General features: G+C 44.0%; 1 protein-coding gene across 1 annotated transcript in view; it reads right to left on the bottom strand.

The window, feature by feature from the left end:
* The window catches only part of GRID1 (glutamate ionotropic receptor delta type subunit 1), a gene marked incomplete at both ends in the record, with an annotated part of 769,462 nt that overhangs the window by 182,349 nt on the left and 559,736 nt on the right, over nt 1-27,377 (bottom strand). The window lies entirely within an intron of this gene.

Consider the following 27,377-nt stretch of genomic DNA (forward strand, 5'->3'; position numbering starts at 1 on the left):
ATTTCAAAACTTTACTTGTCTGAAAATGTGAAGGGTCATCAAGTTACATAACATAAATGCATCACAGATTTTTCTTTGTCCCAAAGAGGACCAAGCAAGTAGTTAGACTGTCTTTTGGATGATTAAAATGTATATTTTTGTTGTTGTGTTTGTCACTAAGTGCATTTTATACCTGATATTTATTCAGAATTTAGGATGTTCAAACAAAGCAATTGATGTGTATGTCATTTAGTCCCCAAGACAATCCCATAGTTTTGTACTTTTTAATCTCAATTTTAAAGCTGATAAAACTGCAGTTCAAAGAAGTTGAATAACCTGCCCATAGCCACATGAAAAGCAAATAATTCAAGTGAGACTTGGTGTCAGCCTCACAATTGTAAGAGTTAAACCTCCGGAGGAGATGTGGGAGGTGATTTTGGCTGCCCCTAAAAGAATCCACATGCAGAGGAGGATTAACTAAAGGAGATGACATGGGCTTTAGGCCCCTTCTGGTGCTCTACCCTAACCATTTGCCAAGGCCAGGCCCCAGCAATGTGTTCCGATGTGTCTTCCTTTTTACAAAATTCACAAAGGTAAGATACTTAACTGAAGTCAGTGAAAATCCCTGTTCCAGCCAACTTCCCTCTAATCACACTTTCTCTCCTAACTACTGCTGCTGGAGCAGCTGTTAGAAATTTTGGGGAGCTAACTTTTGGATATATTGGGTTTGGATTTAGTGAGATACATTTCTATGATCTAACTTCACTTCTGTGCATAGTTAACTTCTTGCTGGATGTCCCAGGGCAGGAATCCAGAAATTATTTTTATCATTGTGTACTGACTCACCTGGCCTCATCCCACAGTGGTGCACAGGGGAGGCAGTATCATGGCAGTACATGTCCTGCAGCCCCTGACACCAGATGCAGTAACAGAGGAGAAACAAGGTTTGTAATAATCAATAATCAAGCTAACCATGGGAAAATCATCCAAATCTTCCAATTCACAGACAAAATAAACATGGGAGAGAAAGTGATATAGAACTGCATGCAAGATGGTGTGGGAGAAAGAGAGACTGTTGTATCTATCCATTTTCATATTTTTATGATTTTTATTATGACTAGTTAGAGTAACTTTTATACCTGATATTATGTTCACAATGTCATGTTCTTTGCCTTAAAAAAAGCCCGAAATTGCATATACCTCATGTCTCACAAAACCAGTTCCATCTTGCCTGCAAAGCTAACTAGAAAAGAGGACGTTCTCTCCATATGGTAAGGATGTATCTACACTCCTCCGGTTTCCTGTAATCAAATCCACATATGTGATTGTCAAATCCCAGTGGGGCCTAGAATTTCTTATAATGAGAATTTGAGTGTTTGGCAAAACTATTCCCCAGAACTCAGTGTCAGGAAAAGCTCGGCTTCTCACGTGCAGTTCTTTGTCTTATTTTAAAGGTCGTAAGTAATAATTCTCTTTTTGCTCTGCCTACTAGAAAATGTACAGACAAGTTTGTGAGCAATGTAACAAGTGTGCAAACTCATATAATTAACACTTTGCTGAGTCTGTCTTCCTCCCACATTATCACCTTCCTCCTATCTCAGTTTTATCAATTTTTTATTTTTATTATCTAGGCTCTGATTATCAGTTGCTTTTTTCTTGTCCTGTAACTCAAATTCTTTAGTAAATCACATTATTAAAAATGCAGGTAAGTTGAAAAGCATATCTAAAAAACAAGGAAGCATATTTATTTTTATAATGGGAAAATGAACTTTGTACAGAAATACAAAATGTATAGAAATAGACAAAATGGGACCCAAAAGTTCTATTATTTTAATTTTGCAGGAGTTTTGAACTTGTTCATATTCTATCAGCAAGAGTCTTCAGTGAGGAGTTGGAAAGGGGAAATGGCAGAATCCAGGACATTAGTTATCACTCGTATGCTCTGACAGCTGACAACATCCCTCTGGCTCTGTGCTTCCCACTCCCCATGTGGCCCCCATCCCACCTTTGACACATCTCTAGGCTGGCTGGAGGTACCATCTCATTCCAAAGCAGAATTATTTGGCAGAAATTAGCCAACCATGAAGTATTTGGAGGAGCTCACTGCTGGCAATGGCTGTGGGTCCTGCTTAGCTGTGGTGATTACAAAGGTTCATTAAACCTTGATGTTGCTGCAGAAAAAAAGGAACTCTGTTGTTAGGAGAGGTAAACCCTAGACACCTGGGAATCAGGTGCCATGGTAACCCCAAATAGAGTGGTAAATACAAACACTAAAGACCTTGGCAAAAGTTTTATCACCTTTCTAGAAAATCTCAAAGTAAAATCCAATAAGACAGAATGAAAGATGAGAATTTTTTTTTCTTTACTAACCCTATGAGAGTTTGGAAAATATGAGATATGCAATAATGGTGTTGAGATAAATGGGTGACCACCTGGAAAAATATTAAGTGGGATCCATTTCTTATACAATTCACATAACATAGCAGAATAATTTCCCAAATAATCCAAAAATTAAATGCATCAAATTGAAACTATAAAAAGTTGAAAGTTATTTGAAATCTAGAGTTTATAAAAGAAAAGAATGATATGTAGAGACCTTCTTTGAAGTAAAAATAATGATGATGATGATGATGATGATCAAAAGCAAATTTAAAAGAGTAGCAATATTCTGAAGAAAACATTGAAGATGTAAAACACAAAGCATGGTATCCTCAATACATAAAACTCCTGCAAATCAATAAAAGAGGGGCCAATAACCCAGATTGTAACATGAAAAAATTACATGACTATCATTTAAGAGAAAAGTAAAAACAAAGAGCTCTAAAATATTTTAAAAAGATGTACAACAGAAGAAGAAAAACATGAAATACAATTGTTTTGTGTTACTACTTTTCACCTATCAAGTTGGCAAAATCTCTAAGCTTGGTAAAGTACAATGTCGAGGAGATGTCAGGGAAATTGGTATTCCCATACATCATTAATAAATACAGAAATTGGCTCAAACCTTTTAAAAGGCAATTTGGTCATGTTTTGCTAAATCACACACACACACACACACACACACACACACACACACATATACCCTTTTAACCAGCAACTCTGTTTTTAAGAATTGATCTTACAGTTATTCTCACACATATGTGAATTCATATATAGCCAAAGATTCAATAATGGTGGAATCTTTAAAATATTCATTAATATTTTCAGAAATGAAAGACTGGAAATAGCATAAATGTCCAACATTTGAGCACTGCCAAAATAATTCATGCTCTATTTTCTCAAATAAAAATATTGCACCTGTAGAAAAAAAAAACAAAAAGTTTACAATAATGTACATGTAAAAAGAAGAAGAGATAAACAAGAAATTCTTACTGAAGTAAAATGAAATAGCTGTAAGAACATTGGTCAAAAGGGAGAAGGGCTATGGAATATAAATACCTTTTTTTTTTTTTTTTTTTTTTGGTGGTAGTGGGGATGAAACCCCTCTACCTCCTGGCTACACTCCTAGACATTTTTTTATATTTTATTTGAAAACAGGGTCTCTTAAGCCAGCGCGGCTGGCTTCGAAACTGCGTGATCCTCCTGTCTCCGCCTCCCAAGCACAGGGATTACAAGTGTGTGCTACCATGCCCGGCCAAATACCTATTTTTATGTGTAAAGAATGATGCATAAGGAGCTGGGCGTGATGGTGCTTGCCTGTAATCTCAGCGCTTGGGAGGCTGAGACAGGAGGATCGTACAGGTTCGAAGCCAGCCTCAGCTACTTAGTGAGGCTCTCAGCAACTTAGTGAGACCCTTTTTCCAAATAAAGTATAAAATAGGTCTGCTAGTAGAAAAGCCCCTGGGTTCCATCCCCAGTACCACACACACAAAAAAAAAGAATGATGCTTAAGAACCTCATATTAGGCTTGTATTCAGGCAAGTGAGGAGTGAGAATTAAACACACAAGAGTTACTCTCTGTGGGTGGGAAGAAGACAAGAAGGAACAGAGCACAGGCATTTTTCCAGTACTCAATTGATGGACATGTAGGCTGTTTCTAATCTCATTTTTGAAAACATTATTGGATGAGTAGCTTTGGCCATATATTAATTAATTTGCACATGAATGAGAATACTTTAAAATTGTTGAAGCATGTGACTATATTACATAATTAAATAACTTAAAAGTTAAAACAATTTGAGTGGGATGAAGTTTTTAAAGAATATCAGATTAAATATCAGCCTAATATCAGATTAAAAACAAAAACCAAAACCCAACTATGATATGATCAGACGAATGAAAAGAATGGATCTGGGTGTGGTGGCACATGCTTCTAATCCCCATACTCGGGAGGCTGAAACAGGAGGATCGAAGGTTCTCGGCCAGCCTCAGCTATTAAGTGAAACCCTCCACAACTTAGTGAGACCCTATTTCAAAAATAAATAATAAAAAAACATAGGACTGGGGGTGTAGGTCAGAGGTAGGATGCCCGTGAGTTCAATCCCCAGTAACAAAGAAAATGAAGAAGAAGAAGAAGAAGAAGAAGAAGAAGAAGAAGAAGAAGAAGAGGAGGAGGAGGAGGAGGAGGAGGAGGAGGAGGAGGAGGAGGAGGAGGAGGAGGAGGAGGAGGAGGACGACGAGGAGGAGGAAGACGAGGAGGAGGAGGAAAGAGAAAAGTAGGAGAAGGAGAAGAGGAAGAAGAAGAATGGTCACACATTTCTGTCTGTGATCTCACATGTGAGGGGGTTCTGGTTATGATAACAGAGACTAGAACTCTTGACCTGGTAACAAAAGAAATGAAAATCTGTCCAAGGGATACAACACACTGAGGAGTTATAATTGGGAAGTTTTACTTCAACAAGAAGAGAGACAGCCCTGAAGGAAAGAGACCCAATAAGGGAAGGAATAAGCTCTTTACTGGGTCACTGGAGTGGCTTACAACTGGTTGGTCATTATCTCAGCTGTGTTCTGTCAGGTAGCTCTAGGAAGTCCTTACCCTGGAGGGGGCATCTTCATTTGTCTGAGGATGTTTATCTGTCAGACCTGTGATCCTGGAAGTGAAAAGGTAATTTGGCTCTTGTTTAAAGGGGCAGTCTAAGTTCCTGTTACTGGGTAATTTCTCTTACTTAGAGAGGGGCTCTCATCATGCAGTGACCTGCCTGCAAGGCTCTGTTGTCCCTAGGTTTGGCACAACCACCAGAGACTTCTAGATACTGTTCCAAGGTTGTAAAAGCTGGCAGTGAACTATCCATGAAATTGTCCCTTGGATATATCTTAGTCTCCTCTTAATGTACTCAGTCTTGAAGTAGAATAAGATATATTAGGTAAATTTAGAGATGATAAACATTATATTACCAGTTCTTAGACAAATATTCCTTAAGTGATTAACATGAATCTGAAGAAGGCCTGGAGAGTGCAGCTTCTCTTTGTCCCTGTCAGAGTCCCTGACTGTCTCGAAGCCCTGTGCTAAGAGACTTGACTCTGTATCACAACCTTGCCAAAGACCAACTCCACATTTCCACCCAAAGAGCCAATACCCTTTGGCCTTGCACATTGAAGGTGCTAATAGGTGAAGGCCTTTGCTGCCTTGAGAGATGACTACCAAGATTTAGCAAGATGCTCTTAACCTCATAAGCCCAAGAATGAGCACTTAAAATATGTGATGTGAAATAAAAATTAATCCTCAAAGCAACCCTGTTTTTATAAATGAGGAAAGTGAAACTTAGATCAATTACATGATTTCCACAACAAAAGACATGAAAAAATTAGTTGCTAGTAGATAAGAAATAAAAGGATACTAAATAAATAAGAAATATCCCCTTCTACTTACAGAGACACAGAAACACATATTTTCAAGACAAAGGCAGGGTCTTGGCTGGAGCAGAGATGAAAACCAGCTTTGCAGAAAACGGGCATGAGCTACAGTGGTTGTGGAGAGACACTCACACAGCACTGAGTGGCTGAGGGGAGGCGGGGAAGGTGAGGAACCAGAAACTGACTTCAAGAAGGAGGGCTTCTCCCAAGTTCAATGACCACAACCCCAGCCCCAGCCCCAGGCCCAGTCCCAATGCAGGCTGCTACCCCACTATCTCCTGGGGCAAAAAAGGAAGTAGAGTTTCTCCTTGGCATGCCCTAGGGGTTGGTTTCAGGGTGCCTGAAGCCTTTATATAAAGACCTTTGTATTTGCATATAACCTATACACATCCTCTCATACACTTTAAATAATCTCTAGATTACTTATAATAGCTAATACAATGTAAATACTATGTAAATAGTTGTTAAACTGTATTATTCAGGGAATAATGACAAGAAAAATAAATCTGCACATGTTCAGTGCAGATGCAATTATTTACAAAATATTTCCCATCGGTGTTCGGTTGAATCTGTGGATGTGGAATCCATAGATATGGAAGGCTGACTGTAATCAGTGATCTGAGAGCCCAACTCTCTCTCCCAGGGCTGAGGAGGTCAGCCACAGCTCAATGGTTACATAAATTGAGTAAGTAGAGCTGTAAAAAGAGAAGCAAGAAACCACACTGATGGTTGTGTTTGGCTAAGTACACACATTTCTGCAGTACTGTTGAACCCTGAATTCGCCTGGCTCTGTGTGGCCTCCTCACTAACTAAGAGTTAGAGGAACAGAAGGATAAGGGACAGTTTGTGGTGAAATTCCAGTTACCTTTAGTTACAATAGATTGCAGGATCATTGTCTAGATAAAAACAAACAACAAACTTGATGGAATCTATCAATAAAATACATCATTTTCAACCTTATCCAGGAGGAGCCTGAATCCTCATGAACCACCCTCCATTCCATCTCCACTTTTCCGGCCCAACATTTGATGACAGATAGGCACTTTCTTGTCTGACTTGTCAACCAGGCTCTCTGTACTGATACGTGGGTCTCTAACCCAGGGAGATGATAATATGCCCAGAATCAGCAGCTGGGCAGAGGCCAGCTCTCAGCCTGGGGTCCTCTCTTCCTACAGCCCACTCCTCTCTCACACCAGCCCTGCAATCTTGCCAGAACATTTGTATCCACTCAACAAATCTACTCACATCTGAATGTATACCCATAACTTATGTCATGGTGGATCCCAACTCCGTTGAACATTGGAATTCCCTGGGGGGGTCCTTAAAATAGACTTATGCTAGTTGCCACCCCCAGCCTTGTGATTTAAGTGGGATAGAGTGAAACCTGAGTATCAGGCAGTTCTCATGTACAGCAAGGACTGGGGATCTACATCTTATTGCTGCCTCATTTTTATTTCTTTGACATTCTAAGATCATCTATCTTCATGAAAATTATAATCTAAGGCAGCCAAGATTCACAGAGAAGGAAATACTCAACTTTATTTGCCTTTTATCTATACTAAAGAAATTTCTCAACTTGACACAGCTCAGAATAGGAGGACCAAAAGTCCCACCTCCCAGGAAATCTATTATTCTCTGCCAAATCAGGACAGTTGGCCACAGTGTAACAGGATAACTCAGCAGTGATACACAGGATTTTAGCAATCACTGGACACTCTGTATGCAATGTTTATCCTTAAGAGATCATGGTGAACATATTGAGGGAAGAATTAATTCACACCCCAAATGTATTTCTGCACATGGTTTATCCATCTTGAGAAACATTTATTTAACCAATTCTTGGGCATCTCGGTGCCAGGTGCTGTTTTGCATTTGGGTCTACAAGAAGAGGCCATATCTCCATTATGGAATCTGATATATGGATAAACAGAAGATGGAATCAGGAAACAATGAGATTGGGGCTACTGCAGAGGAAGAAGGGGTTCTGAGGCATATGCGTGCAGGGAATGCGTGTGGTGGGAGGGTCCAGAGCCTGGATGGGAGCTTAGGCTCCAGTGAGGCAGGAAGGAAGCTCCAGTGGGGCCCTGGCCAGGAACTAGGCCCTGTGGTGATGAGGTGATGAGCAGGTGGCTTCCCTAGGCTGAAGGTGGGGGATGATGGCAGTAGATGCACCTGGCCATGGTCTCCAAGACCGGATAATCAAGAACCAAATAGTAGTCTCCCCCCCCCCAAATACTTGCTTTGTTCTGTTTGTCACTGTAGGCCCTGAGGATGCGATGATCAGAAAACAACAACAAAAGATGCAGCTCTTAACCTCAGCAAGCTCATTTTCTAGTGCGCACGGGACCCATCAGAAATAATTTCAGGGCAAGGGGATAAGCATGCCATGCCACGCTGTGCCAGTGATTTGGTGTTTAATGCACAGTCACCTGGAAACCAGAGACTCCCAGCAGGAAAAAGACCTCAGCAATGTGTTTTAGTAAAACTTATGCGCTAAAGGTGAAATCAATGAAAAACCTTGAGAGCTTGGGGCCTGACAGGGAAGTGTGTGTGATGAAGACAACTTCCCTGGTAAACAGTCATGTATGGAAAGGGGTGAAGGAGAAGAAAGCATGCCTGAGCAGGAACAGAGATGAGTTACAGAAATGTTTTCAGTTTGTCACTTTTCAACATATTTTCAGTAAAGTAAAATGACTTTCTTTCCTTCTCCTGTTTGTGTAGCCAGATATTGCTAAAGAAATGCTTGGGAAGTAGCTCTGCTGCCTTTCAAGAAGGGGACATGTGTAGCTCATGAGCTCCAGCTCAGGAAGGCCACCAGCTTATTTGCTGGCCAAGCACAGAAAGTGTGTCAAATGAAGACAAAGCTCCATTTTTGTTCTTCTGCTTCACTCTCTTGGAAAAATGTAAAACTTGCCTTCAGAGAGTAACATTTCTCTAACCCAAGCAGAACGTTCATGGAGTTCTATTTCTCACTAGAGTATAAACAATACCACATGGTTTGACCACCAGTGCTTACTGACCACCTACTATGTACTACCAGGAGACTCTCGGTGCCCCCAGATGTGTTAGAACAGAGACCAAAACAATGATCCCTCTATAAGTCAGAAAGGACAGGCTCAACTGCTCCTCTATTTGCCCAGACTGTCTTTCTGTTTTAATTAAAACATGTTGGATACCACAAAGATTGGATAGCATTTGACAGTGTTATCCACTCTACAAGCTGAAATGCAATGAGGTTAATTACATTGTCTAAAGAGGTCCTAACTGCCCCCTTTCAGGCATGTCTTCCCATCTGTTTGCCCCCAAGCAAGCAGTCAGAAATACCTTCTAATCTCACATAAGCAAAGCAGCAGCCTAGACTCAGCTGGGCAGGGGAGGGGGGAAGCAAGAAATGGAAAGGGTGGAGGCTTTGATCAGGGCATACTGAGTGAGAGTTCTTTGCATGAATCTTTGTTGGCTTTGCACACAAGAGGAGCCTGTAGGATGAAGGAAAGATTCCCAGGGATTGGAACGGGTGACAACTAGGGCGGGACACAGCCCTGTGCACTAGCTCAGGTTGGGTGGTCTCTTACCACCCAGGTAATGCCAGGTGAGACTGAAATATCAAACAGTGCAAAGCAGCTCCACCTCATGTCCTGCTCACAGTTAGGAGGACCTCTGGAGCCCCTGGCCTCTACCCAGCAACTCCAAAGCTCAGAGCCCATTTGCTGGATTAGAAAGAAGGAGCAGGGTAGAATAATTTTTGTGTTTTTTTTTTTCATCTGACAGGTTTAACAGGAGTCATAATATGTCTGTGACTGTTACACACTTACTCTGTTTATATCCCACTCTGATGTCTTTATGGGGATGTTGAGAAATGAAGGGTCCCATGGCTGCTTCCAATAGCCAGCAGAGCTCTCTACACCAGGAGCAGGGAACCTGTGCTCAGCAGGACTCTGTGCCAGCTATTCATTCCTAACACTTGATAGCATACTTGGTCTCCATACAGGTCAGTTACAGATGCAGCTTGCTCTATCAGCCCTCTGCCTCCAGTCCCTATTCTTCTTCTCTGTCTTTTGCATGCACCCAAATACATTCCTTTTCCAGGTAACTAATGTCATCACGTGCCAGCTCTCCAGGCCCTTTGTGTACCTTGTGTCTGGGCCCCTGTGGACCAGGTGTCCGGTAGCCATATATATTGCAACCCAGATGGCCAGAACCAAGGCCACCAGAAGCTGGGATTCTGGAACATGCCTAGCTTTAACTGTCACTGGATCCTCAAGGATCCATAAACCAAGACCAGCTTGGAGCAGGTTACAGATGAGGAATGGAGGGAGGGGAACCAGGATGAACTGGTGTTGCCGAGAGGTAAGAGCCCAAATCTTCAGCCTGTGCTACTGGATCAAAGTCCCATTTCTCCCAAAGACTATGTGATCCTAACTTCTTAACCTAAATCCACCTTACTTTCCCCATCTGTAAAATATGGACAATAGTCCATTTTTTCAGGACTAAGGGTCAGTGTTCATGAGTATCTGGCAAATGGTAGGCTTATGAGATTAGATATGCCAGTGGCATTCATGAGCCGAATTCCTGATCACCCAGTCTGAAGGCAAACTCTGGGTAAAAACCTGTCTCTACCCTGCCAAGCTATGTGACACTGAATGAGCCACACACTCCTGTGCCTCTAGTTTGGGTATGGAGGCTAATATAAGCTCTTAATGATGGAGGTCAGGTCACAGAGGAATTATCAGTGTTAAATTAGTTATTAGATATAAAATTATTGGAAGAATTTATGGCACATAGTAAAAGCTTAATAAATATTTGCTGCTACTATGATCTCCAGACTGTGGTATCTTGTAAGAAGAGACTGTAGGCCTTGCTGGGCCCCGCAGGTTCCCTCATAGCAGACACAAATGTGTTTGGAAACCCAGTTTACAAAAGATGCCCAAGCAGGGTCCTGGCTCAGGAGAAAAGGGAGTGAATGATGCTCAGTGTCACGAAAAGTTTCCTCCAATGCCCAGAGTTTCAGAGGTCTCACCCTGGTTTCTCAACCAGAGAGTGAGAAGAGAAAACAGATGGTTGTAGGATTAAGAGTCCACATTTGAATCTCTGCTCTCAGATTGAGTGTGAAAGCAGCAGAACCCAATTTTAAAAAAATCGATATCAAATCAAGGATAATTTTTTCTCTGCTAGAAAGAAATGAAAGATAATTTCCCTGGACTCTTGAATCATACTATCATTTAGGGAAGAATATTTCCCCCCAAATATTGAGACACCTCTCTACGTTCCCAATCTGCTACATGAGTGCTATTGGTACTGCCAGAGATTGATCCTTTGTCCTCTCAAATCCAACAGGTTATTTTTTATAGCGTGTCTCTAGTGAATTAATAGCTTTTACTTTTGTAAAGTACAGCATTATTGACTCCTTAGGCTATAAAATAGTGGTGGCCAGTTGCACATGTGTTGTTCAGAAGAGAAGAGGTGTGTCTGGTTCTGGGTAGTAGTTAACAGTTGGCAACAGAGGTACAAATTTTCCAACCAGAGAACTGACTCAGGAAAGAAGAATTTATTACTTTGAGTCTCTTGAGTAAAATGTATGCATACCTACTTCATGGCTGGCCTTGTTTTAGGCATTTTACACAAGACACCATACTTTTAAGCCTGTGAAATAAATATTATTGTCTACATTTTCCAACAAAGAAAAATATTTATTGCACATAAAAATATGTAGTTGAAGGTTACAAATCAATAACTGATTGGGCCTGGATTTGAACCCAGAAATGTTTAGTTTTAAAAGCAAGGATCTTAATTGGTAGCCCTTAAACATGTCTTACAGAGCTCACTAGTTATTTAGGGGGACAGGAATTCCCAACAGTTTAACATTGGCTTGGCCCAGTTCTGTTAGTCTGTTGTCTCAAAATTAATTTTCCTAAAGGCACAAATTAAAAGTTTAATTATAATATATCCAAATTAATGCTCTCATAAGAATTTCATAACATTCTGAAGTTGAAAAGCCAGCCAGGTCCGGGAGCAGGGAGAGTTAGCACAAAACAGTAATGACAGTAACACTAATTATAACACTTAACAATTACCCTTCAGACCAGAAATGTGTGTGCACTTGCAGACACACACAGGGTAACACAGTGGACTCATTCTACATCATAATGTCATGCCAAGGAACTTGAGAACAGAGTTTCTTCATTTGTTTGACAAAATGTTTGTTGAATATGCCAGGCCCTGTTCTAAATGTTGAGGACTCAGCCATAAACAAAGTGAGCGAAAATCATGGTCCTCCTGTTTGCTACAGTCTAGTGCAGGAAGGCAGACCAAGAGTGATACGTGTCCAAATAAAGAGACCGTTAGACAGTGCGATGGTATATCTTATGTGTCAACTTGACTGAGCCACAGGGTAGCCGGATCCTGGTCAAACATGATTCTGAGTATTTCTGTGAGGGTATTTTGGGACAAGTTTACCATTTGAATAAATGGGCTGAGCAAAGCAGAAACCCCTCTATGGTGTGGATGGGCTTCATTCAATAAATTGAAGGTCTAAATAGAACCAAAGGCTGACTCCATTTACTGGAGTTAAAAAAAATCTTCATATCAGACATCCTTTGAACTGTACATTGGCTTTTTTCCTGCCTTCTGGTTCAAACTGAAACAGTTCTTGAATCTTAAGCCTGCCAGCCATCAGACTGGACTTACCCCATGAGCTCTACTGGTCCTCAGGCCTTCTCACCTGGCTTGGAACTATCCCCTCGCCATTGGTTCTCCTGGGCTTTCAGGGGCTAGGCTCCTCCTGCAGATCCTGGGACCTGTCAGCTTCTATAATTATGTGAACCTCGTGCTTCTCCTTCCCCCTCCACTTGTATACACAGGATTCTTTTTCTTTGGAGAGAGACTTAGCTGAATAATACAAACGGCTGTATAGAAAGAGCAACAAGGACTGTTAGAGGGTTGAATTTCTAAGTAGAGTAGACCAAAAAAAATCTGTTGAAGAGATATTTGAGTAAAAAAAACTAAAGGATCTAAGGAGAAAATTCAAGTGAATATTGGAAAGAAGACCAGGCTGAGGGAATGGTAAATGCAAAGGTCCTGAGGCAGGTACATGCCTGGTAGGTGAGAGAAACCAGGAGAGTGGCAGCTGCAGCAGAGTCAGGAAGGCCAGATAATCAGTCACACTGGCCATCCAAGAAACATGATTTTCATATAAGTCAGGGTGTGTTTGTGTTTAAACTGCCTTCCAGGAGAGATTTTGGGCAGTTCACAAGGTTAATGAGAGCATTCACTGACAAAGGAGCAAAAAGGAAAGAAAATAAATAAGAATGAAAATAAACTGGAGCCAGTTTTGAGTGAGAAATGCCTATGAAGCTGATCTCTCTGCACATCTGTAACAGCTGGCCCTCACTCTTGCTCTCAGCTTCCTAGGAGTCAGACTAGACAGAAACAAGGGAGAGCTAACTACTAGTCTCCATATTCAAAAGATGCATGAAACAAGTCATTCTGATGGGTTACAACTGTGCTGGGCATCGTAGTCAGAAAAAGTCTGTCTCCTGGGGATCATCAACCCAGACTCTGCAAAATGCATCAGACAATAGCATCATTAGCAGCATTCTAGCAAGGCTGCTAATGATGAACGCAGCCAGGATCTGCCCTGATCCTGCTTCATAAACTGCAAAGTACAAGGTGCTCAGTCCAGTCTGCTCAGGGTACAGGGAGAGCCAGGGTTTCAGGTGTCATGCGCAGACGAGCATTCTGACTATGGAATATATTTTATAATATCAAGAAAGGAGAGAAAAGACCTCTCGTCATTAACAGAATCCCTGCTGAATAGTTTTCTGAGCTGATTTATGGTTATAAAGTGCAAGGCAAGCTCAGGCCATGCTGGCACTGTCCAAAAACCTGCTGAAGTGCAGCTTTCCTGACTACCAGGCAAGGACCTTTGAGACCTAGCAGGAGTTAGAGCCAGTGTAGAGCCGACATACTTCTGTAGAAGCCAGACGTTCTTCTGGAAAAACATCTCACCTCAATCCTAAGGTGAGCTGAGTATTGTCACTGAGAGGGACGAGGTCACCTTAGAAAATGACTGCAAGTCTGCACAAGTACGCAGATAACTGTGCAATCAGAGGCTAAACCAATGTTCTTTCTCATCTAGCATGGCCAGAATCATTTTACTCAGAAGAAAGTAGAAAGCCATTGTCACCAGAAGCTCGCTTGTGACAAAATAAAACCTCCCAATAGCACCCAGGGAAGAGAAGTCTTTGAGGAAGCCCAGCCATACCCAAGATGCCTCTGGTTACTTGGGATTGCCAGCTAGTTTAGGGTATAGCACCAGGGGAGACCAAGAGCCTCTAAGGACAGGAGGGCACATTATTCAATTCCCATATGTTTTCTGTGATGTGCCTGCTCTCCAACATGTCAGACTTTCAGAAAAATCTGCTATAGATAAAGAAAAAGGTGGGGAATTTCTAGCAGAGAAGATGACTTATATTTTACGAAGGTAGGAATGTGGACCATCTCTTGGAAAAATTATTTTAGAGAATTGTCATGCCAGGAATCTCCCAGATCAGAATATTCAAAGCATATTAGATGTCAATGAAATTATTTTTGACTCTCATTTCAATAGCAGGGTACACACTTACCTGTTTATATGAGGGTGTGTGTCAGTCACAAGTTTTGGCTATATAAACCAACCCACACACCTATAAACATATGTGTCTACCTCAAATGTATCTATGGAGGCCAACAAAAATCCAGAGAGATTATCAGGGGCCTCTGAGTACATGAGTCAAGGCAGTTTCTCCCAGCCACAAGGATTGGCCCAGTGGCAGAGCACGAGAGCTCACTAGAGCGTCTCAGGAATTCAGTACACCATGCTGGATGACTGTGGGTATCTACCCATCTTCTCTCACGTGTCCACTATTGTTCTCCTATCTCAGTTTTGGGATTCTGCATGAGGTCATGTGGAGTAGTGGCTGGAAAGAACCAGCCTTATTGATTTTTCTGTTTCAGTCAACACAATTCTCAGAGTCTTGAAGAGCTCCATGAGAAGCTGATGGGGTCTAGCCTTTGGGCTGTATCAAGGCCTGACTGGGATTTGGGAGTAACTGCTTAATAGCTGAGGTATGCAGGCTCTATGTGAGAGAAGAAATATGAGACATTATTTGGTGACCCTAAGGGCTAATTGACTGAGTATTCTGGATTATTATCAAGTTTCTCTTCTCTCTGAGCACACACTCACACCACATTACCAGTCTTACATCCACTTCTGGGTGGCTGTAGGACTGCGTTCTGTTCTATGAGATGTGACAAGTTACAGCTCTGAGGTTTGCCACCCTCCCTTGTCTGCAGACATGATACTCTTACCCAACATTGCTCCTGAAGCAATCCTTCAACCTGAGAGCCCCCACAACTGAAACACAAAGTAACACATGCACATAAGGGATACACACATATACATACACACATCTCAGCTAAATCATGCTGTAATGAAATTTTTTCTTAAATTATTCCCTAAGCAATGATTTTCCCCAAATTTTAGAGGTAGAGAGTCCTGATGAATGGGCAGAAGGCTGCCTAAATCAATGGCCAGCATAAATGACAGTATCTTTTTATGTAATTTCTACATCAACCATCAAACACTCACTAGGCACCTACCATGCACCAGATGCTGCATTAGGCATTTGAGAGACTTGATATAGACAATGCCATTCCAGTTCCCAAAAAGACTTGCAACCACAATGGTGGCTGGAGCAAGCCTCAGGAGGGCTACCTTCTCTTTCTGGTTCTGGGATCCAAGGTGGTTCCCCCCAGTGAGTCACTGAATTCCAGAGAGGCCATTACAACTCCATATTCCTGTGTCTCAGGGGCCTGCCCACCTGCAGGCATGCTGAACTCCATGGGACAGTGGGGTGTACCAGGAGGACAGCAGCAGACTCATGAGGAACAAGTTGGAACTGCTTGAGCCTGTGTGGTGCGGCACCCCTCCCCCATACACACACATCCCTCCCCATGCTGCTGCCTCACCAGAGGTTTATTTCTATTGGCAATCTCAGTAGTGCACATCCACATTGAGATAAGTGGCACTAAAATAAAATGGACTATAATTATTGTTATAGATTACGGTAATTATAGAGGGGGAAAGGGCTGATTAGATTAACACGCCCCCCCCCCCCACGGGACCCAGCTAAGAGGAAAGAGATTTGTTCAGAAGGCAGTGAACCTGCTATGAGCGTTGGAAGTCACTCTGGCCTCCCAGGGCCCAGACTGCAAAGGGCAGGGCGGTGGAGCAGGAGTGGTGAGTGGGAACAGCTTTCAACTTAAAAGTAAACTAGAGATTAGGAAACAGGCCTCTGCTGGCCTGCCTGGGGCCATAGCATTTGAGAGGAAGGGCTGAGGTGGCCTGGCCTGCCCCCCATGGCTAGGTGCTATGAGAGTCTGAGCTTTGGCTCACCCTCCAGCTCTCTGCTCTGAGCACCAATTCCCATTGGTGTCTTGCCAGCCTGCAGGAGAACTGTGTCCACTAAGGATAACAGTAACCTTGAGCAAGTCACCCTGCTCTCTACATTGGTAGATGGATAGGCCATTCCCATTCATGTGCTGTTATAGTGAGATCACAGACACTCGTTGTCTGGGACAGACTGTGCCTGGGGAGAAAGGTGTTTTAGTCAGCCTTTAACCGTCGCTATGACCAAAATGCCTGATAAGAACAACTTAGAAGAGGAAATGTGTATTTAGCTCATGGTTTTAGAGGTTTAGTCCATGGTCTCCTGGCTCCGAGGCAGGAACTGTGGTGGCAAGGCACATGGTGGAGAAAAAATGCTCTCAGTCATGGTGGCCAAAGCCAAGCCCCCAGTGACCCACTTCTCAACCTTGCTACATTAGGAACATGCTTTCCACACTTAAGACTCTGAGGGTACATCCCAGACCCACCCCACCACAGAGGGAAGGGATGGTAAGCATGGCCTGGTTGCTTGGGTCCTCAGAGGAACCTACTGGTGTTCTGCCCTGCTGCCTGTATCTGACTAGCGTGTCCTCAGCAGAAGGACTTAGCCTACAGCCACTTGGACTATGTCATCTGCACTGTACCCTGAGTCTGTTGTCTATCTGGGCCCAATCAAAGAAGGCTCTGCATGCTGCTAGCCAGAGCTTTGTTGTGGGTGGAGTCTCTAACTGGTCCTCATCCCTCTCACTCATCCATCCTACAGGAACTAGAACCATTTGGAGTCCTTGATTGGGATAAATAAGGATTTATGTCATTGATACATCTTGCCCAACCAGTCCCATTTTTTCCTCTTCTGTGACACCACCATTCTGGGCTCCACCTATGAATGTGGACCACAATGGAGTCAGGCTAGGCCCAGCCCAGTGCACTGCACATGTGTTGGGCCTCCAACATCCCCCAGAGCAAGCTGTCCCTGGCTAGATGAATACGAGGTCAACTTCTAGTGGCCCTCTCTGCTGCACTGTCCTGCTGACACCACCACCGGCCATGCCCCTGTTAAGTTTCCCCTGCCCATGATGTTGCTGCTCCCTATGGCTCACAGAATACGCTCCAAAAGTGCTCCCCTGGGTTGGCCCTTGTCATGCTCTCTGCTCTTTACTCCTATTACTCCTGCAAAATGCTTATCACATCATGAGTATCTGCTTACTCATCGGTCACCCTCCAGAGGCTATAAACTTCCTGAACAACAACAAAAAAGAAGTTATTTTGCCTTTTAATTACCCCTTAGCAGACTGTCTGACACACAGCAGACACCAATTAAGAGTTGATGAATGATTGAATGAAATCAGGAATTATTGACTGTCTATAAGCTTGCTAGCCTTTTAATTTCTTGATTTACTTTTCTGTGGGGAAAACTTCCCTAATGGGATGTGTTCAGGGGCAGGAGATGCTCTGAACCTGGTCAGAGGCACAATTCATTGCAGTTCTGGACTGGACATGTGGGGCCCATGAGTCAGGAAGGAAGAAAGGAGGGTATGGCAGGGGCAGAAGTGGCCCCAACTCTCTCTGTGGAGGCACTTAAGCTGGAAATGAAACATCTGTAAGTGCATGAACTCTCAGCTCTGGAAGGCTTATTGTCCCCTGCCAATATGGTCTTAGTCAGTGCATACTGACTGACCCAGCAGGTTTTTAATTCCATGTGTCCTCACCTCCTGCCCGGTAGCCATTCCTGCAAAGGTAGAAACCTTAAAGCCTGACATGAGGCTTGTGCCACTTTACTTATGTTGCTAGATACCCATCCTTGCTCCTTAAATTCTCAAAAAGTTGAATACAACTTTGGGCTTTTCTGCCCATCTCCAAGTTGCCACTGCTACCCCTTTTGTTTGTAAATTCAAAGGAATGGAAGCATTTGGTTTCTGCCCTCTGGATAGAGCATCAAAGTAAAGTTATTCCCTAGAGTGAGAATCCTGGCAGTGAAGCCACATTGCCCCCAATTCCTTGTTTCACCCCATCACCCATCTGAAGGCTACAATGCCCTACAGATCAGGATACAAAGCCCTGCAGATCTAACCACCCTTGCTCTGGAGCAACCGCAGGTTGTACAGCCTCAGAAAACCTGCCACATGTAGAATCATCTTGGGACCCTGCTTTCCAAAGGCAGCATTCCACATTCACTCTCTGAAATCTACTATCTGACTTGGCAAAAGTAGGATAAGACTGATCTGGATCATTGCATGCCATGGTCAGATCTCGTGGATGAGAGGTGCCAGGCAAAGTCATTCCCTTCATGTGCTAAATACACTGTTGTCCCTCTGTCCTGGGTACTTTATGTTTCCCACTGAGGCAATGGATAGAGGGACCTGTCTGCTTGTACCTTAGTGTGCAATCCTCAGAGAGACATCAAGTCAAAACAAGTACCCATGGTCACTTCTTGAAGAAAACACATGATTCCTGGGATTTGAGGTCTCCTCTTAGAGTATATCTAGTCTCCTCCTTTTAAACTCTATTTCAATTCATATCCCCCAAATCCTGCAGGGCTCGCTCAGGCCTGGCTCCTACTCCAGCTCCCTCCTCTTCTCATCAGGTGGAAATGCTGACCAGAGAAGATGAAGTCTCCCTCTGATAATGAGCCAGCCTCACCCAGAGCCCACGCAGGCCTGATGAACTTTTTGCTTTAAGAGGCAGAACTGGTAAGCCCTCCCAGTGCTCTCTGTCCACCAAGAGTGCTCAGCTTCTCCTCTGGACTAGCAAAGCAGGCTCTCAGGCAAGACCTCAGAGATCTGGGCAGAAAAAAAATCCTGTATGGGTCATTAGAACTCTCCATGAGTTGTCATGCCTGGGTGCCTCTGCTCTGACCTTTCTCTCTGCCTGGAACATGGTTCCCCTGGCTCTTCACACTGTCTCTCAGTGTTTAGGTTTCCATTTTTGTATCACCTTCCCCAGCAAGAACCCTGAAAATCTCTACATAACATGACCCTAACCCCAGCACATGCCCTTCCCCATCTCTATCAGAGCCCCTGCTTCTGTCCATCTTCTACCACTACCTTGAATGATTGTGTTAAGTGTGTTCCTGCTTATGGTCTATCACTCCTGAAGAACTGTAAACCCAAAAGACCAGGGGTGAGTCTTTCTGCCCAAGCCCACTGTCTTGTCTGCAACTTCTAGTATGGTAGCTGGTTCAAAGGAGGGTCAGTGCAGATTTGTTGATGGACCATACAAATGTATTCTCTAGTAAAAGGCAAATACTAACTGATGTGAGAAAGTTCACCTTTCTAGGGTCACTTAAATTTTTGCCTTAGGAGAGTCTGGCACTTTGAACAGAACCCATTTCTTCTTCACAGTAGCTCGAAGGGAGCACACAGACAAATTAGGAGCCTCTATTGCTGATCTGTAGCAAATGATCAAGTCCTTGGTAGACTAGTTGTTGGTAGACTAGTCCTTGGCAGACAAGCTGTACCAGCCATGGGAGTGTTTAGCTGCTTCTGACCCTTTATCCAGAGCCTGAGCTAGAAACCAGAAGTGGGGAGAGGGGAGGTGCATTATGTATATTTATCTTTCCATCAACTATATTTTGCAGCCCTGCCCTCATTTTCTCTTTGCCCTGATTTCTTTCTCTCATTTCTTGATTAGGAAATTAAAATGAAAAAAAAACCCTCTCCAGTTGTACATTAAGTATTTCTGTATAAGGATAAGCTTCCACTAATCCTTTTCTGGAGCAAGGCATGGTATAAATAAATAAATGAAAATAAATAAATAAGCTACGTCTTCCCCCAGGGTGCCCCACTCTGTTTGGATTTAGGTCATCCACATGTCTATTTATGATCTATTTTCAAATTTCAGTATTCTGACAGTGTAAGCAGGAATTGAAGAGTTGGCTCTGGGGCTCAGACACCTGCCAAAGCCCCCACTGGCCACTCACCTGCAGACTGGTCCCAGCCCTGAGGACCCTCAGGAGGATTCTGATGCCTCCCCAGAAAGGAGGGCCCTGTCAGCCTCCAGGCCTGGGCAACAATGCAAATCCAGAAAAGCAATAAAGAAATCAGATTTGTATCTCTCCCTGGGTCTGAGCTCAATTTACAGAAAATGGAGTTTGGGGACAAAGACCATCCCTGAGGTTGAACTTTCACAAAGTTGCCAGAGTGGTGTTTGGACCAACATATGGTTTCTGTAATCAGACAGCCCTTTGGGCTGTGCAGCAGGTTTCAGGTGACACCCTTTTAGCTGTGGCCTGATGATTCCTTGGCCACAACAAAAGCAGCGAATGCTTCCAGATTTTACAACAAAACAGAGGAGACTAGGCTGGCTCAGACCTGTCTATGGAGTGGGATGTTCCCCCAGGTACCACACAATTTCCAGGGCTTGTGGTCAGGGGGACAGAGGGACATAGGAGGTAAGTAACTACAGGCTTTAGGCTCAGCTAGTCCTGAATGTCCACACGCTGTGGCTGGGGTCCAGGTACAATGGAAACCTGCAATCCAAGTACAAGAGCAATTCACAAGAGGCTTAGTGAAGGGGCTCAGCTACTCTCTGGTTTCCCCAGAGCCCCAAGCTCCATGACAGCAGCATCCCAATATCTGTACCTTGTAGTATTATTCATGTTCCTCTATCTGCAGCACCTTCTCCCTTTCCATACCCCTCCCCCTCCCTCTAACGCCCTGCCTGACTCTGTGCCTTAGCTTTGTTCCTCCTTTCTGTTCTTGGTCCTGATGCCCCTCCCCCACCCACCCCAGAAGCAGGGCAGAGACCACTGCTGAATGTTCCCCTGTGGACCGACTCCTCCGTCTCAGCACACACAGCACCCCCAAACCCGCCCACACAGGAGACAAAGACCAGACAACAGGCTCTAAATATGGGAGAACGTGGCTGTGTCCCCCTTGTCCCCTGTCATTTCCTAGCACCAAACCTCATGACTGGCATATACCAGGAACTCCACAAATACAGGCTGAGAAGATGAATGATTAAACCAGGCGACACATAGTCTGCCAGGCACCAGCGGTTTGTCACTAGGCCACTGTCCTCAGGGGACCTGGCTCCATACCCACGGGCCATTTCAGGCCTTGGAAGAGTGACACTGGCAGGAAACAAACAAGGTCTGTATTTATGAGGAGAGCACAGACTAGACAGATTACAAAGGAAATGCAGAATTGGGCAGAAGGGACGTCTGTGATAGGAATGGGGTCATGGGGTTCAAGCCCCAACAGCATGTGGGACCAGAACATGCTGGGTCACTAGATTTGGGGTGAGCCCTGTCCTGGGTTAGACCAGGAACTGGGTCAGCCTCCTGGCAGGGGGTGGCCAGGCCCTTGGTCCCACCAGCCTCTGATATCCATAGGAACAGACACGATGCCACTGCAGGAGTGAACATCCAGAGGCACAGAGTGGATGACTGCTGTAGGCACTGAGCTTTAATAGAGGCAGGGTGTCACTGTATGGGAGATCCAGCTTGTCATCTTCCTCCTCAGCTCCTTTCTACCCGCCCCTCTGCTGTCCTGACCTAGCCTGTCGTGTGCCGTACAGAGCTCTCTGCTACCTGCTCCTCCTTTCCTATGAGACCAGCTTCCCAAGATGCCAGCCACATCCTGACACTCTGAAACAAAGACAGAAACTCAAAGATCCTGCCCCTCTTCCCCGAGGGCCTGGGGGGAACCCTCTCTACTATTTCCCACCATAAACTTCTCCCCTTCACATGCTGCTTTTCTCAAAGACAACTTCACACCCAGAGGCTCCAAACCAAACCAGAGACGAGGGCACCTGCCAGCGTCACCAAAATGCTGAGTGGTTGCTGATGCCCCTGGGATACTCAGGCATCAGCAGATCACAGATGTCCCAGGTGTGAGAGTGTCACAGGCAGCACAGGGAAGAAGACCTAGTGCCCTGCAGAGGCCAGGTCAACTCCAAAAGCAGAGGGGACCCAGTGGGGAGGCAGTGGTCTCCAGCCACTCCCCAGCCATGACACACCCCATGATGGGAAACAGTGAAGGCAATCAAGGCTGTGACCCCAGGTAATGAGAGGAAGAATGTGGGTCACAGGGGAGTTTCCTAAACTGTCCCTCAAATTAGAACTCATGAAGATAATGGAGAGAAACAAACCCAGGACAAAGTGGATTGTCTATTTGGTGAGAACAGCACAATTCCAATTCTACACGAACAAAGGACAGTCCCGGCAAGGCTCACCCCAGCCCTAGTCCACACAAGCCTACTTTATCAGAGAGCTAGTGTACTTCAAAGACAGGTAATAGTCAGAAAGGAAGCCACAGTAAATATACAGGCAGGATTTCCCCCAAAGCTTGAGGGGGCAAAGAAAAGCCCAACAGAGGGAAGAAAGGAACATCAGAATCAGCAGATAAAGAAAATGTAAACTCCATCACAGGGAATTATCTCTTAGGGAGAAAAAGAGATTAAGAGTTCAGACAAATATTCTCCCCAGCCTCAAAGAAGTTGCAGATAACATGGTCTCTCAAGGAAAAAGAAATCTAAGAGATATCTGAGTTCAAAGAAGAGATTATAAAATAACAGTCAGAGATGAAACACTAATGTGGGGCTCAGGAAAGAAACAACTCTGGGAGCCCAGGGCACACGCTCAGCGGGAGAGCTTGATGGGCATCCAGGGCAAGGCAGCCCTCAGGAGAAGGGAAGCAGCTGAGATCCCGGGGCCTGAGCAGGGCAGGCACCCAGCAGGGCAGGTAGAACACAAATGCAGCTTAGCCTTGGTTTCTAGAAGCTTGTGTGCACTCCTGAGCTAAGTATGTTCTCTACCCAAGCCAGCCAAACCACTCAGCATGGCTTCCTCAAATCCCGGGACTCTGGCCTCCCAGATCTACTGATTGTACCTCAACCCCAGAGCTATCAGAGAGTCATCCTGACATTGGAAGCACCTGGTGGTCACAGCAGCAGCAGCAGAAAGAGACAAGCTGTAGCTGTCAGTTCTGAAATGTGGACCGTGTTGTCCTGGTCTCCAGATGATGCTCAGGACTCAGGACCTCCAATAAATCTTGTATTGACATTTCTACCAGTGGAGGGAGCCCTGGTGAGGTGCTTTTCAATTTTTCTTTCTTTTCTTCTTTCTTTTTTTTTTTTTTTGCCTTTCGATATTTTAAAAATGATTTTTCTTCCTGGCTGTACTTCATAAAAGTCATGAGACACAGGAAGCCAGAAGCATCTTTCTTGCTGGAATGATTTGTTCTCTGGCAGGGTGTAAGGTTTATTGTTTTGGAATCTAGCTCTCAGTCCGAATGGAGAGTTACTGAAGTTTCAGGGACCCTGGCCTCTCCCTACCCCAGATTGCCAGCTACACAAAGTGAAGGCTACAGTTCTGTCCCAGTCCTCGATCCACAGGGCAGAGCCAAAGACAGAATTACTCTGAGCCTTCTCAGAGGACACCTCCTGTTCCTGGTACCCCCAGAGCCCTCAGGGTGATGGCCACTGAGACTTTGGGCCTGAGTCCTCTTCCAGCAGAACTACCCCAGAGCTCAGAGCTTCTAAGACAGAGATAGTCAAGCAGAGGCAGGCGAATGGCAGCAAAAGCACTTGCCCATGAGAAAGATGGCAGTGAACATGGTGTGAAACTTTGAGATAAACTCAGACCTCACAGCAACATCAGTACCTGCTCTGGAGCCCATGACACTCTGTCCCACCCTATGCCAAGTAGCTGCTTCTAAACTTTAAACATCTATCTGGCATGCACTACCTATTAGACTCAAGTGTACGTGTTTCTGGCACCAGAGCAGAGACAGCCTCTTCTCTGGGGCTCTGCCCCTTGTGAACAGAAGCCTCTCCAAACCTATTGTCCATCTTTTTATCCCAAAGGAATCTATGATCTGGCCACATGAAACTCACTGCCTCATCCAGAGTCAACTGCAGGCACTTGGGATACACACCTCTGTGCAGCCTTTCCTGTGGGGCTCAACTCAAGCCTCCTCTACCAGGAATCATTAGCCTGCTGCCCACAGGTAGCTCAGGTGTATCCAGCAGCAGAGGTGTGACCCCTCAGCCAAGCTGTAGCTGACCAGTCAATCACTTCATCTCCTGGGGTCCCTCACCCCAACTCCTGTGACAGGCTAGGCCCTTATCTCAGGGAGGCCTTGATTGATTAGCATCAATCTCAATTTTAAGTCCTTAGAGACAAAGTTGACATCTTATTTGTATCTTTACTGTTGAATCCTGCATAGGTCTGGGAGACAGCTGGGAAAGATGTGAGTCCTGCTCTTATACTGCCAGTGGTCACATGCAGCCCTCAGCCCTCATCAGTGCTGGGTGGTCTCCCCAGGCCTCCTCCATGCAGCTCTCCTGCTATGTTAATTGATCCTTTGACAAGGTAACACACACATTTACCACACACCCTGCAAATGGATGTCTTACTACCATTGCAAAAAGAAAAAACAAGTTCCAGGCAGATGGTGAAAGTATAAAAGAAAAATAAAAGCGTTATTCTAGCAGACGCCAATCCATGAGGGAAAGAAAAACTCTGGTGTAGGGTTGAACAGCTTAACCTGGCATTTCCCAAAGTGAACCCTGCAGAGCACAGCTCAGAGAGTACTAGGTGCTACGGGAAGAACAACAACAAAAGCCCCGAGGCCAATGAAGTTTGCAAGAAAAAATAGATACAACAAAAATTAAACCATTTTTTACTGAAGACTTTGAATATGCTAATGTGCATTGTGAATCATGATAAGATAGATTTAACTTAGAGTGCTTCCCATACTTAGCTGTCCCCGGGGCCCCTCTACAGGGAAGCATCTCCAAGAAGCACTGCTGCTCCGAATGCACTTTTGGCAAAGCTGAATTAATCTCTCTGTCAGAACAGGTGTTCCAGTGTATTGTTTTTACCCAGATGAAGGCTGTAGATTTTCCCCTGCTGAGGTGATTTGGTTAGCCTCATTCCAACCTGCCATAATGATTTAAATATCAACTTTGTCACCCATCATTTTAGCTCCTTAATATGATCAGTAACCTAATCATTTATATGATTTATAACATCAGAGGAGAAGAACAAGCATCGCTATTTCCATCCCTAATACTGAATCTCAGAGCATCAGTGGTTACAGAGAAAACATGTGTCAAGCAGCAAATGCTTTCAGGATCGCACCCACAATAAAGACCGTAATGAATTTCATCAGTGTGTTCCTAACCGTGTCCCTGAATGACAGTCAATGATATCACACTAAAAGTCTTCGATGAAATGGGTGTCCAAGGAGGAAAGCAGTTCTCACGGGAGAAAGGCTGCCGGATGCCCACCTTCACCTGACTACAAACATCAGCATCCGAATGATCGATGGGCTGGATAATGCTATGGTTTTGATGTGGTTTGCCTCCACCAAAACTCACTTTGAAATGTGATTCCCATGCATTGCAGTGTTGAGAGATGTGGTGCCTTTAAGAGGAATTCATGCTTTTCTCTCTGGAGTTCTCTCACTCTCTCACACACACGGGCCTTTGTTGGCAACTGTAAGAGTGGGTGGTGATTACGTGATCCTGGCACCTCTGCTCAGTCTCTCTCACCTGTGTTCCTGTGAATACTTGTCTACCTGCCATGAACCCCTCACCAGAAGTGGAGCACATACTGGTCCCATACTCTTGAACTTCCCAGACTCCAAAATTAAGAGCCAAAATAAAACTTTTTCCTTATAAGGTATCCAGTCTTAGGTATTTTGTTAGAGCAACACAAAGCAAACTAAGACAAAAATAGCTATTGGGTAATCTACTAAATATACTGTTATCCTCATCCTACCTTTGATGGGATTAAATAATGGCAAGTTCAAAGTTTGACTTTTGACCCAAAGGCTGGGTGGGGCCAGTACATACTGCTAAGTACCAGTAACGCCAGGTGACTCAAAAGGCAGGTGATTCAGAAATAAGAGATCTGCATCTGCTTCTTGTAATCAACAACCACTGCACCCTTGGGGTCAAACCTTCATGGAGAAGTGTAAAGCGGTCCCACTGCCAAGTGATGACTTTCTGTCCCAAAGAGAGAGAGAAGATTCAAGGTGGATTCTTTACCAATTTCTTGCACTATTGACACAGCTCTCTAAGTAAATCTGAAGATGTTACAAAGAACCATCACGAAAAGCTCAAGAAAGAAAGCAGGCTAATGTAGAAAATCACAGGAAATGATGGAAAATTAACAAGCTGAGGTAAAAATAGAAATGAACTAAGAAAGAAAAGATTGCAAATAAAATCAAATTTGTAAAGCCAGTATTAAGGTTTACATTAGAATTATTGAAGGGAAGACAAAATTTGGAATGGGAAGGCTCTTCGTCCTGACAATATATAGGAACTGGTCAAAGCCGGCCATTGTGAGGGCTCAGTTGATAGAGGTGGCAAAAACCAAAACAATCAAAAGACAGAACCCCAGGGAAAGTAACTGCACAGACAAGTACAAAACTTTTCACAGGCTGGGCGTGGTGGCACACGCTTGTAATCCCCACGCTTGGGAGGCAGAGACAGGAGGATCGCGCAGGTTCGAAGCCAGCCGCGCTGGCTTAAGAGACCCTGTTTCCAACAATAAAAAATAGGTCTGGGAGTGTAGCCCAGAGGAAGAAGGGCTTCCAGGAACCCCAGTACCACACACACACAAAAAAAAAACTTTTCACAGAACCAAAGAACACATAAGAAAAAACTATTTTAATTTAAAAAATCAACTAAAATTTCAAAAGAACTTACAATGATCTAAACACAATTTTTTTTTTTTTTTGTGGTACTGGGGGTGAAACCCAGGAGCTTTCTACCTCTGGGCTATACTTCCAGACTTTTTTTTATATTTTATTTGGAAACAGGGTCTCACTAAGTTGCTGAGAGCCTCACTAAGTAGCTGAGGCTGGCTTCGAACCTGTGGGATCCTCCTGTCTCAGCCTCCCAAGCGCTGGGATTACAAGCGTGCACCACCATGCCCATCTTAAACACAATTATTTAAAGGAAAAGTTCTGTTTCCAGAAATAAGGACCAAATAAGCTTTCAGAATAAATTGACATCAAACGTCTTGACAGCAACATTAGGTTCAATAAGTCAATGAAATCATACTCTTAAGACATTTCAGGTGAAGGAATATTACACCAGAAATTTTATATACAGCCAAATTTTGTTCCAAATTTATTAATCAGACATATAAGGCTTTATTAGGTTTGTCTCTTTTTAAAGAATTTTATGAGAAAGTATTCAAGAAGAAAAGAAACAGACATAGCAAATG

This window comes from Muscardinus avellanarius, assembly GCF_963383645.1.
Source record: "Muscardinus avellanarius genome assembly, chromosome: 4".
NCBI classification, from domain to species: domain Eukaryota; kingdom Metazoa; phylum Chordata; class Mammalia; order Rodentia; family Gliridae; genus Muscardinus; species Muscardinus avellanarius.